Source organism: Hydra vulgaris, chromosome 01 (assembly GCF_038396675.1).
Source record: "Hydra vulgaris chromosome 01, alternate assembly HydraT2T_AEP".
In the NCBI taxonomy this organism is placed as follows: Eukaryota; Metazoa; Cnidaria; class Hydrozoa; order Anthoathecata; family Hydridae; genus Hydra; species Hydra vulgaris.
In genome coordinates, this window is record NC_088920.1 from 23,723,376 (window position 1) to 23,735,909 (window position 12,534).

At 27.5% G+C, this 12,534-nt stretch overlaps 1 non-coding gene across 1 annotated transcript; it reads right to left on the reverse strand.

The window, feature by feature from the left end:
- Window positions 1–8,215: 8,215 nt before the first annotated feature.
- LOC124810664 (U1 spliceosomal RNA) lies at window positions 8,216–8,380 on the reverse strand. The gene has a single exon (XR_010636078.1). It is a non-coding gene; the product is annotated as a U1 spliceosomal RNA (small nuclear RNA).
- Window positions 8,381–12,534: the final 4,154 nt, after the last annotated feature.

Here is a 12,534-nt window from a genome sequence, read left to right on the forward strand (position 1 = left end):
CCAAATAACAACAATAACACTATTATTGGCAGTATAACTAATACAATGAGTGACAATGTTGCAACAAACAATGCGACAATCACAAAGTTAAACCTTATTTGGCAGAAATTATTAAATGAACTAAATTTTCTTCCCCATTAGTCTAAAAGTCTTCCCCACACAGTCTAAAAACAGTCACAAGTCTTCACCACACAGTCACAAATCACACAGTCACAAGTCTTCCCCACACAGTCTAAAAAAACTTCCCCACTTGGACGCAATGACCAGTGCTTGCAAGTCTTCACTTAACGCATTAGAGACTTCCAAAATAGAACTTTTTGAAAAAGACTGCATTGCAGCAAGTATTGTTTTACAGCTGAACAAACTTTGCTACAAAGATGCTACGAAGATGCTACGTATACATGTATAATCTTAATCTTACACTTTTACTTTAGTGAAACTGTAATTTTGTGAATAATGAGTTTTAAACCTAAAACAGATTTTACAATTAGCATAAAAATGTTTTTTATTTCACATGCTTTTTTGCCGTCTATAAAACAATATACTTTATGTTATTTAAAGGTGACCCAAAGGGTTTTGTAGCTTTTTGAGGACTGCTACCACACTACAGAGAGAACAGGCTACACATTCTTTTCACACATGCGGCATTTTGATTCATCACTATGCAATATTTAAGACATTTCTGTTTTCTGGCTCGGAGGTTTGAGAAATAGTTTCTTGCAAGACTTTACATCTGAAACAGGTGAATCTTATATATGATTGTTTACATTCTTGTTCACGTTCAGTTCTCGTATTGATAGGGAGGCTTGCTAATAATAAAGCTTATGCATGAAGTAATAAATTAAGTAAGTAATAAATATTAAATAAAGTAAGTAATAAATATTAAATTAAGTAAGTAATAAATATTAAATTAAAAAAAGTAAGTAATAAATAGCTTATGTATGAAATAAAAAAGTATGAAGCTTTTAAAACCAATAGTTATGACACTTACAGGTTGCTAGGTTAATTACAGGTTGCTAGGAGATTGTAGACTATTAAAGGCTAATATTATGGTTTATTATTTACTGACTTTTTTAATTCAGCTATCCGTGAGTTGTGTGCCCTAGCTTTAATTGGAAAGCTACTGACTGGTCCTTGAATGAAAAAAATTTATGCTGTACCTGGTTAGGTGACTACATATGACTTGACTACATATCTGGCATTCAGGTAATCAAAGATGTTCGAAATGCTCTTATCGAGAGCAGCAAGAATACTCTATATCTAATTAAACAAAAAATTAAAGATCCAGTCTTTGATTAAATAATCAGCTTTTGCCCAATAACTGATGACATGAGTGAAACATTAGCTGACTGTCTGAATGCTGTTGTTAGTGTAATTAAAATATTAGAGCGCATAATGCACAATAGACTTTACAACTATCTGGTAAATTACCACCTGCTAAATAATAACCAATATGGTTTTCAAAAACACCATTCAACAGAACACGCTGTAGCCAAACTTGTCAGCGAAATTTTAAATGGGTTTGACAACAATAAATACACTCTTGGGATTTTTCTCGATCTTTTAAAAGCGTTTGACACAGTTGACCACGAGATTCTTCTTTATAAACTGTATAATTATGGAATAAGAAATAACAATTTAAAATGGTTTTGCTCCTACCTTAATAATCGGAAACAAGCTTTATCATATAACAATACTATAATACGACTTGAAAACATTACTTGTGGGGTTCCACAAGGATCAATTCTTGGTCCATTGTTATTCCTCGTTTACATTAATGATATCTACTTATCTTCTAACATATTTAACTTTGTTCTTTTTGCTGATGATACGCAAGTATTCTTTAGCCACACAAACATTAGCCTATAATTTAACACTGTTAATCAAGAACTTGAGAACCTGAACAAATGGTTTAAGGCTAAGAAACTCTCTCTAAATGTCAAAAAAAGTAAATATATTCTTTTTACAAAATTATCAAAATCTGAAACCCTCCCCTTAAAACTACCTGATTTACTAACTGATGAAACTAAACATAAACTCAATCAAGTTTTTAGGCGTAATTCTTAACATCTTCTGAACATAACATTAGCTGGAGTAATCATATCAAAGTAATAGAAAATAAAATATCTAAAATTATTGGTATTATGTATAAAACAAAACATCTCTTGAACACAAATTGTTAAAAAAATATTTATTTTGCATTTATTCATAGCTACATCAGCTACTGCAACGTTATCTGGGCAAGTACTTATCCTTCAAAGTTAAATATGATCTACAAAATACAAAAACGAGCAAGTTGTTTGATATTAAATGCAAATAAATACGCTAGTGCCAGACCATTACTATAAGAAATTGGAGTGCCTAATGTCTATGAAATAAATATTCCTAATATACGTATTTTTATGTTTAAGTTTAAAAATGGTATGCTACCAAGCATTTTCCAAACTTACTTTTTTTCTTTCTTTTATTTCCAAACTTACTTTTTTTATTTAAATCACAAATACGAAACTAAATACTCAATAAATAACTTTATTATACCAAAAACGATATCAAAACAAGCTGATTTTTCGATATCTTGCCGAGGGTCGCGGTTATGGAGTGCCGCGGTTATGGAACTTGCTTTTAACAAGTAATATAAAAACTTAAACTTCAACTCAACATTTTAAACGTGCAACAAAACAACACTTATTTGATTTTGATACAAAGCAATTACTATCCTTTTATTAAAAACTTGTGATAATCTTAATTATTTAAGGTCTTCTAAATTGACGCAACATCTTAATTATCTTGTATGGTACTTAAAACATGTATGATATTATTCAATTTTACAATAATAGCGCAACTTGTAAATGCAATATTTATTATATCTTACGCAATTTGTAGATGGAATATAAAACAGATTTATTTGGTTTTGTATGTATATATGAACGGACATATATTTGTGTGTGTGTGAGTGCGTGTGTGCGCGTGCGTGTATAATAAAAATAAAAGTAGAATAAAATAAAGAGAAATAAAAAAATATAATAAAATAATATAATAAAATAATATAATAAATAATATAAAATAATACAAAATATAATATAATATAATAATAATATAAAATATAATATAATAATAATATAATATATATAATATATTATATATAATATAATAATATAATATTATAATAGTAATATAATATAATAATAATATAATAATAATATAATAATATAATAATAATATAATAATAATATATTATATATAATAATATATAATAATATAATAATAATATAATATATAATATAATAATATAAAATATATATATATATATAAAATAATATATAATAATATTATAATAATATAATAATAATATAATATATAACATAATAATATAAAATATAATATAATATAAAATAATATAATAAAATAAAATAAAGAGAAATAAAAAAATAATAAGAAGAAAGAATTAATCTTTTTAATTAATTTTTTCTTTTTTTTCTGCAAATTGTAAATTGATTGCTAAATCAGTTTTCTCTTTAGTTTCTCTTTTCCTTTTTCATTTTTATCGAATTTTTTAGTTATATTAACGGGGCTGGATGTTAAAACCGTGTCTTCTACCAGCTTCGGTCGAAACTTTAATGTTATATTTTTATGTTGTAAAAACATCGTAAAACCTTATTTTTAATGACAAAATTAAAAAAAAAAAATTCAAACGAAACAAAAAATGCGCATTTTAACATTAGATGTTGTTATTACAAAAGTACCGTTAGCCGGACGCGAATTTCTTATGTTGGTTGCAGTTTTCTTAAGCAATCCTTACAATGAAATTTTGTTACTTAAACGGGCATAACTTTTTGTGGAATTATGCGTTTTTTATGAAATTTTCACTATTGTAATACTAATTTAATGCTCTATCTAATGATATATAATATTTATATATGAAAATAATTTGAAATTTTTACACACGTTACTAGTATTTCTGCTTTTAAATTATATAACTTTTTTATTATTATTTTTATAAATATTTTTTATTAATTTTTTAAATTCTTTTTAAAACATTTTAGCATTCAAACCCGTATAAGTGGATGTTTAGTTTTACTCCATTTTTCAAAAATTTCTCACCATCTTAATGGATCATAGATATAAGACAATGTCATGTCTTTTTTCTTCATACTTATTTTTAAAAAATTGCAGATGCAAAATATTTTTATGATAAATTTTTTGAAGGCTTTTTTGTTATTCTCGGAATCATTGTTTTTTACCTACAACAATCTGTTTTATAATCGTCATTATTTTCTGACTTCATTTGACAAATGAATATTATACTTGTCATAAATAGATTTGATGCAAATAGAATAAAGTTCAGGGGAGACCTAGTTGCAACAAAATTTAAAAAACTATATCTCCTATAACTTTAATTTTTTTCTTGCAAATTTTTATCAGGGCTATATAATAGATCTTAGTGACGTACTGAACCAACATTGATAAATATAAAACTTAGTTGTTTCGCAATAGTGAAATCAAACCGGGACAAGTTGCAACACAATACTTTGAAAGTCTCGCAGAGTTCAAAAAAATATTACAAGTGAATCTCTAATTTCTATTTAGCAACAAAAATTTGATAATTACATGAAAGGAAACCAGTATTTTCGTTAAACTGCAATACTTTTATTATGAGAGAATTCACATACACCTGACTTGTTTAGTAAACTGATAATTGTATTTAACGCTTTCAGAGATGGAAGAAATTAAACAAGAAGGATTAATATTTAAATTAATTTACTATTTTAACTCCCAAGTGTGAAAGTTAAAGTGTTTCTAAAAAAAATACTATTCTTCTAGTCAATAAACGATAAATTTGTTTAGAAAAATGCAAGAGAAGGTTTTAGGGTATTTAAGTTCTGTTTTTAACACAATTAAAATTTATTAAAAAAAAAAAGTTTCTTTTCAATAAACATTCATTAAAAAACAAAATAGTATTAAAGAAACAAAATAATTATATTTCAATTCATCAATTAGATTTCTTAAATGTTTTTTGTTATTAATGTAGAGATATTCGGAGAAAAATCGACGTTAAAAAAACGTCGACGTTAAAATAACGTCGGTTACTTTAGAAATAACTAGAAAAGTGCGTAAAATCAATAAAACTCATTTATTTTATGATTCAACTTGACCCCAACCAATTTATTGCAACTTTACCCTGTAGGCGTCATGATCACTCTAATCAATGTATATAGTTATTTACATTAAATAAATATAACTTTTTTAGGCTTTTTGTATTTGAAAAAGTTATTTTTAACTTACCATTATTTTATTATGGTCATAAATTTCTAAGTTTCCAGTGAACCCAAAAAAACTTCGAAAAAAAAAAAAAAGAATTTTTCATTGAAAAAACATAATCATCTATAACTTTTAAAATTTTTAATTGTTACTGTAAGTTTTTTATAGCTGACGTGTTATTATTATAGTTATATAATGTAGAAAATATTTAGAAATAATATATAAAAACCATTCTTTAAAACATATTGTTGCAACTTACCCCTGTTGCAACCAGCCCTGGTCTCCCCTACACCTTTGTTTTCGACATATCCCAAACATTTCAACAGCTTTTTCTGTCACTTTAAAATTGTCATTAGTTTTAATAACATAAGTTTTAGTAACATTATAAGTTTTATTTATTTATTTTGTGATTTGAAATAAGCTTTTACAATGTTTTTACAGCATAAAAATATAACGCATAAAAATTTCGACCGGAGCTGGTCTTATCATTAGTCCCATTAATAACTGAAAAATACAACTGATAAAAATGAAAAAGGAAAAAAGAATTGAAAGCGGCAACTGTCTTAACAATCAATTTACTGTTTACAGAAAAAAAGAAAAATTGATTTTCTTTTTTTTTTTCTTCTTTTTTTTTTTTTAATTCTCTCTTTTATTCTACTTTTACTATTATTACACACACACGCACATACCCACACACACACGCACATACCCCCCCCCACACACACACACACGCACGCACACACGCACACACACAGGCACGCACACACATACTGTCCGTTCATATACACATACAATACCAAATAAATCTGTATTATATTGCATCTATAAATTGCGTCAATATTATAAAATTAAATATCATAGATATTTTAAGTATCATACAAGATAAATAAAGATGTTACGTCAATTTGTAAGACATTAAATAACAAAGATTAGCAAATGTTTTTAACAATATGACAGTAATTGCTTTGTACCAACATCAAGTAAGTGTTGTTTTACTGCACGTGTAAAATGTTGAGCTGAAATAGAAGTTTCTGTATTACTGGTTAAAAGAAAGTTCCATAACCGCGGGCCTCGGCAAGACATCAAAAATCAGCTTGCTTTACTATAATAAAGTTAGTCATTGAGCATTTAGTTTGGTATTTGTGGTTTAAAGAAAAAAAGTGTGTTTAGAAAATGCTTAGTTGCATATCATTTTTAAACATAAAAAGTAGTATGTTAAGAATATTTATTTCATAAACATTGAGCACTCCACTCTAAGTAGTGGTCTGGCACTAGCGTAATTACTTGCATTTAATATCAGGCAACTTGCTCGTTTTTGTGTTGGGTAGATTGTATTTAACTTCAAAGGATAAGGATAAGCCCAGATTACGTTGCAGTAGCTGATGTAGCTAAATAAACACGTTGCAGTAGCTGATGTTGCTGTAAATAAATAAACAATTTGTGTTCAGGAGAAATTCTGTTTTATACGTAATACCAATAAATAAATAAAATAAATTTTATACCAATAAATTTTATATTTTATAATTTGATATTGTGTTTTCTATTACTTTGATGATTACTCCAGCTTCATTAGGAAATATGACTAAAAACTTGTTGAGTATTCTCGTTTAAGTTTAGTTTTATCAATTAGAAAATCAGGTATTCTTACTTTTTTTCGAAAATTAGGGAGAGTTTATTGGTCTTAAACCATTTGTTTAGGTTCTCAAGTGCTTGATTAAATGTGGGAAACAATAAGCTGTGTTTGTGCACCATGTATATTACCACTTATCAATAATAAATTATTATCTAAAATAAAATGCCCTAAATGCTCATTATCAATTTTAATTGATGGATTACCCACCTCTTGCAATGTTACTGAAATGATAAATTATAAAACACATTATTTTAATTATTATTAAAGAATATAATAGAATATTTCTCAAGGGAATAGAAGAACAACTACCAGCATATGATTTTTTTGTTTACTTTTACTTTTAAGTGGAAGACATAACTTTGAGTGAAAAAAATGTCTTTTATAAAATTTATGGATTTAAGCACTTAGTAAAAGCTCTACCTCTTTTGATCTATAATGTACATTGTACGTTGATGTACAAATTAAAGACGTTTTTTAATTTTGTTTAAAACAATTTGGAGCAAACCGAATTTTGTCATAACACGAAGTAGTTATATTAAACAAATAAATTTTTTATTTCATTTCATTTAAAACCTAAGTTACAGACTGTCAAAGGCCTTTTTAAAAATTTTCGATTTAAGTTAACTCGTTTTATTAATTGAGTCATCAAGAAGGGTGTGCAATCGCACGCTACTCCTGATCACGCATTTTTGGATGTTTCGAGCAGGCTATAAATTATTCAATTTTATAAAACTTATAAAGTTTTATCATTGTAGTATTTGGGTATTCTTTAGATAATAAAGATAATAAAGACCCACAAGCGAAAAATTTACATCTTTTAGTCAAATTTTTATAATTTAATTTATCAATTTAAGAATTGCGTATTAATTTTAAGAAAAGCAGTAAAACGCGGACGATATATTTAATAAAAAAACTCATATTTTTTTTATTCCATAAGATGTTCACACAATGTAAAATACGGCATCTGCTAGTAGCATATTTACTATCTGAATGTTTACTTCAGCATCCCAATATTTTGGAATGAACTGATAATCAGTTAGTAAACAATTCTTTGTAGTATAACCTCGGAAACAACTGGCAAATTATTCAATCAATTTATATCAACGTTTTGACTTGATTTCAGGAACGTTTTCTACTAAAAATATAAAGTTTTGCGCAAAACATTACAATGTTTGGGTTAACCAAGATGGCGGCTGACTTTCAAAACTGGCTTCAGCGCGTTTTATATAAAGTATATACTACGACGTCTCCTGTTAATTGAGCCTCCTTGCGCATAACTGACGCCTGATAAAAGCAGGCAACACCTTTTTTTTAAGATCTAGAAGGAAGCGAGCGCGTACGCAGGCTTCCGCTACCAGAAATTATACTGTCGAGTTACCGACGTTAGCGGTAATCGCAGAGGTCAGCCTTGAGCGATGTGCAATGCTCAAGCCTCACTCTGGAAGAAACCCCTTGTGGATCAGATTTCTTTCCCAGTCAGGTAAGTATGTCATATATCGCAATTTTTGAATTCATTCACGACACCATATAACTGCAATTGTGGGTTCACAATTATTTTCATTATTTTTAACAAAAAAATAATATTTCGATAGGATTATAGGGCATTAAAATGACGGTTGTCCTAAAAACACTGAACTGTGTAGTTAATAATAAATAATGAATAAATTAATTTTTCTTTTGAAGTTGAATTTATTTTTGCATAACTTTTTAAACTTTTTATTTCGAATTTATTGATCGTTTTTTTTGAGCGATTTATTTTCTGTGCGCAAACAAAAAAACTGAAAAAAAAAGAAAAACTGATTTTTTCCAAATATAATACTAAAAGTTTCTTAAAATTTTAATGAAAAGAACGAAAAAATGAATAAAATTGTTTCATACATCCATTACATCTGAATATGCAAAACTTACTTTCTTCAGTAAACAATAGAGCAGAAATACTAAGAAAGGTACTCCATGTTTTATATCTTTACTAAAGTTATATTTAAATAAAGTTGTCTTTTTTCTGCGCTTATCCATAACTGAATGATATTACTTATAAAATGTTCTAACTTTGTAAAATATAATATTTTTATATAGGTTTTCATTCGAATGGCATTTCATTCGATTGCACGTGCAAATTAAAACTGTCGTTCTCCATTGCAGTTATGAAAACTTGGTGAAATGTGATGTTTTTGTGTAGACATTACTAACCTTGTGTAATATGTGATAAAAAATTAAGAAATATTTTTATTGTAATATTATTATAACTTTCTTATTGAAAAGTAACTTAATACTAAAAGTTACTTAAGATTTTGGGGCTTCTAATAAAGTTTATAAAAAATAAACGTGATTATAAAAAAAAAAAAAAAATGTGTAAACGTGTCACGTGTTCTTATAAAAAAATAAATATGCTTTCTGTTTTCTTTATGTTTCTGATTCTTTGATTTTCCTAAAGAAATATCAAAATTTAGTAACTCATCTTATTTTGTAAAAGAAAACCGCGAAGAAATGCATAAGAAATAATAATAATTTCAAAATTTATGAGGTTAGTTATCGTCCATAAATTAACGCAACGCTACATTTCACTAACAAACAAAACATCAAAAAGCAGATCAAAAGTTCGCAGAGGGAAAAACTTTTACAGAGCTTTATGTTAGATTAAATAAGGAAAAAGATTATGTTATTAGTTATGTTAGATTGAAAAATGAAGAAAGTGATTAAGTTTACTAAAAATCTCCGCGTAAAAGAACTTAAAATCTCTTATAACATAAGTCTTCTAAATACACTTTTGAGGCTTTTTTTAGTGCAAAACGTAGCATTTGTGAATACGCGTGGTATTAGATCAGTTTATCAGTTTAGATACTTTTCATTTACCAAGTATATCTGTAAAAACACATATCATGATTAAAAAAGATTAAATACATAATTTAGTTAACTATAGTTATTTTTTTTTTAGTTTAGATACCTTTCAGTTACCAGCGGTAACTGAAAGGTATCTAAACTAAATTAGTACGAGAATATAACACAAATCAAGCCGTGGTTATTGCGGGACAGTTGTTGCATAACTGTCTTAAGAATATATATGGGAACCAACAATTCAGAGTATTGTGGTTGTTCTTCTGCAGCTAATTTGCCATGCAAAGGCCATATACCAAGTTTTTAAATCTTGGTATAGACTCAGTATGGCAATACACGATTCTCTGATTACTAGACACTAAATAATCGATATCGTGAAAGATGGTCTCGTATAAAAAAAAAAAAAAAAAAAAAAAAAAAGTTAGACTAAAATAATGTATTATTATAATCTGCTAAATAAAAATAAATTGGACAAAAAAAAAAACATGGTCGATTAAAAACGAAGTAACGAAGTAGAGAAAAAAAAAATCTTTTAGCATACCTCAAAAAACATTTTGTGATAATAAACACATTAAAAATGAATCAGATATTAACAAACACTCAGTAAATCTTGAAATTAACAAACACTCAGTAAATCTTGAAATTAACAAACACTCAGTAAATCTTGAAATTAACAAACACTCAGTAAATCTTGAAATTAACAAACCTCAGTAAATCTTGAAATTAACAAACACTCAGTAAATCTTGAAATTAACAAACCTCAGTAAATCTTGAAATTAACAAACACTCAGTAAATCTTGAAATTAACAAACACTCAGTAAATCTTGAAATTAACAAACCTCAGTAAATCTTGAAATTAACAAACACTCAGTAAATCTTGAAATTAACAAACACTCAGTAAATCTTGAAATTAACAAACCTCAGTAAATCTTGAAATTAACAAACACTCAGTAAATCTTGAAATTAACAAACCTCAGTAAATCTTGAAATTAACAAACACTCAGTAAATCTTGAAATTAACAAACACTCAGTAAATCTTGAAATTAACAAACACTCAGTAAATCTTGAAATTAACAAACACTCAGTAAATCTTGAGCAGCCGTAGCGCAGTAGTTTGAGCGCTTGCCTCTAAAGCTAGAGATCCGGGATTCAACGCCACCTCTGGGCGAGTTTTATAACATCTTTAAGGAAGGAGGCGTTATTTCCATTTAAATGTTTTTTTAAATTCATTTTGTCACTATATATTTTACATACAATTAACTTAACACATTTATAAATACAAGTATATTTATATGTATACATTTATAAATAAAATAAATATTAAATAATGACAGAAAAAAGTAGAGGACTTATCATCAAGCCTCTTTCATTTGCAACTTTGCAATAAGTTTCACGTGAGATTCACGCGAGATTCACGTGAGATTCACGTGAGATTTACGTGAGATTCACGTGAGATTAACTTGACGTTAAAAGTTCGTAACTAGAAATAAAGCAAAAACTTGTACGTAAAAAACAAAGCCTTGTACGTAACGATCTGATAGATGAGTATAGAAACGAAAAACTGTTTGTATCGTGATATAATCATAGTTTGTGGTTATCCAAAAGGGATAAATTCGTTTTAGTTACTTATTATTAACTTGATCTTTAAAAATAGAAGAATATGTTGACGTCACTTAAGTTATATAGGTGCTGTTTGACTGCTGCTTTAAAGAGATTTGATGACTTCATGTTTTTAATTTTCTCATTAAAAATCGAATTCCATACCCGCGGTCCTCGAGATAAAATAGATAAGTCAGTTATTTTAAGTAAAGTCTTCGGAATTTTAAAGTTTTAAAAAGAGTACTTCGTTGAGCATTTGTGATCAATGCTGGAAAATTGAATTTCAAAGGTAGCAAGTTGTTTTGCGATTGAAACATAAATAATAAATTTTGGAAGAGGTTCATTTCATAAATATTTAGAGCTCCAATTTTCCTGAATAATGGTTTGGCGTGAATATATTTGTTAGCATTGCATACTATTCAACACGCTTGCTTTTGTTTTACGTATATTTGTTAGTACTGAGGAATATGTGCTTGTCCAAACAATACTGCAATAGTTGATATAACTGTGAATGAACGAATAATCGGGCAAAGCAGGGCAAGATGGCGAACGTTTTAAAAACCCTAAGTTATTGCAAAACTATCAGTCATGAAGCAGTAATGCTTTGTCAGTATGTTCATTTTATCATAATGATTTATTGCCTGCATAAATTTTTAGTTTAAAAGTAGAAAAAATTGAAATTAAATTCATCTGGTCACGTGTCCGGGGCAAGATGGCTTATTATGCAATTTCTGACTCCAACTTTATAAAAATTTAAAAATTACCAACTAATCTAACTAAAAAAACATAAAATAAACACGCATCGAAAAAAAAATATTCTTAAAAAAGTTACACTCAAAGGACACCATTTGTTATGAATAACCGAAAGCAAAGTTTTTTGAAGCGAAAAAAGTAAACTTAAGGGCATAAAATTGCATTATTAGTATTTAAAAAAAAACCATTTGACATTTTTAAATACAAAGTGTAATTATAGTTTCGTTTTCACCCATTTTTAAGTTTTTTTTTGAGTTGCTATATGAAAAGCCATCTTACCCCATTCGCCATCTTGTCCCGCTTTCCCCTAGATATTTTGTAAGCAAGTTTTATTTAGAAGGGCTTTTATTTTATGCATGATGTCAATTGACTTGGAGATTTTGTTTTCGATGTGCTAAATATGATTCTTCCAACTAAGATTTTCTTGAAAAATTATTCCCAGGATTTTCATTGAA